The 1,511-nt window shown below is 42.6% G+C and overlaps 1 non-coding gene across 1 annotated transcript; it reads right to left on the bottom strand.

Annotated features, from left to right (window-relative positions):
* Positions 1-1,136: 1,136 nt before the first annotated feature.
* Positions 1,137-1,267, bottom strand: LOC116663895. Its single transcript, XR_004320258.1, has one exon. It is a non-coding gene; the product is annotated as a small nucleolar RNA SNORA25 (small nucleolar RNA).
* Between the last annotated feature and the right edge of the window lie 244 nt (positions 1,268-1,511).

Here is a 1,511-nt window from a genome sequence, read left to right as displayed (position 1 = left end):
TCCATTTTTGCTGCGTCTGAAGCTCAAAGAGGTACTGTGCTTTATTTCTAAGGCCTTTGGTTAGCTTTCAGACAATGGGAAGGCCACTTTGAATCTAACCAGTTGTGCTACACTGGGCATCTCCCCTGCTGTATGGTCTGTGAGATTGAGGGAACTTGACTGCCTGGGGTACCATAAGCAACAAGGCCAGAGATAAGGTTCCTATCATCTGGATTGTTTTTCTGATGGGAAATGTGCCTGTGTTTCTGAACTGTGCTGGCCTTTCCAGGGAGCAGTTCCTGCCTCCCTCGGAAGGATTAAAGCAGAAGCTCTGCCACACCAGGTAGGGCTGGGGGTGGAGAGGGGATTTCATGGCAGGGATAATTCAGATGCCGTTCCTTTGCACTTGTTCACTGGAAATTTCAAGGTTCTGGATATTGGAGGGTTCCTGTTTCTCTCTTATTATACTACTTAATCATCATTAGAACCATTGCCAGGGAGAAGCTGATTTGGTGGAGACAAAGGAATATTGATTTTCAACCTAGGGGGTACCCTGGGTAAAATCAGAAACCTGGCCCCAGGACATTGAAGAAAGAGGCCGATCACTCCAGATTGGTAGGTGACAGTTTTGATAAGCAAGGGAACTTATATACGAGGCTTGTCTTGGGTGGCTGCAAGATGAGTAGGTCTCTGCACCCACCCACCAGAATTCTGAGAGTTTATATAGAGGCCTTAATGAGGGATAGTCAGATAGACAGTCTAGATGGTCTCAGTAACACTTTACTTTCCCAAGGCTGCATCCTTGAGGTGGCTCTGAGTCCTGGAATAGTGGGCAGAATGTCCATTCCAAGGACGGGGTGGGGATAAGGGACTGCAGCTTCAGCTGCTGGGGACCAGTTCCTGGGTCAACCTGTGGTCATGTCCTCTTTATAATCTCCTCCAACAGGAAAATGCGATCCACTTTGGATAATTTTGTTATTTGTTAGCATGTCCGAGAGGTGACTTAGGAGGATAAGAAGCAACTATTTGTTGAAGTTCAGGTTCTAATGTAAATGTGTGAATATATATTTTTTTTAAACTTTGAGAAATTTATTTACTTCCCCAGATTACCAATCATGGATTATTATGAATGAACTATCATGATATGAGTGCCTATATCTTATATCTCCTCAAAAAAAACTTCACACTATTGTGTGACTGTAGCAACCTATGAAGAAATTTCAAGCTTTGATCATATAGTTAAGAGCTCCTGGATTCATAGCTGCATGAGCCCTCTTTGAAATGACCTATATATATTTTAACTGGGGCAGAAAAACCCATCACCTCTGGATGACATAGGCAGGTTTCAAGAACCAGAACTCCTTCTGTCAATCACATCTGTAAATACTGTGGAATGAAATTCACATTACTGGGCTAAGTTCTGCTTGATATCTTAGTGCATTCTTATGTGTTCTTCCATATCTCATTTTCTACAGAAACAAATCTGATCCTTCAAAAGTGTAGATGGTAGGAAGTATTATTTCTTTTACTTC

The sequence above is a fragment of the Camelus ferus genome, chromosome 5 (genome assembly GCF_009834535.1).
Source record: "Camelus ferus isolate YT-003-E chromosome 5, BCGSAC_Cfer_1.0, whole genome shotgun sequence".
NCBI classification, from domain to species: domain Eukaryota; kingdom Metazoa; phylum Chordata; class Mammalia; order Artiodactyla; family Camelidae; genus Camelus; species Camelus ferus.
The sequence above is the reverse complement of the archived record's forward strand: the minus strand, read 5'-3'. Positions and strand labels throughout refer to the sequence as shown.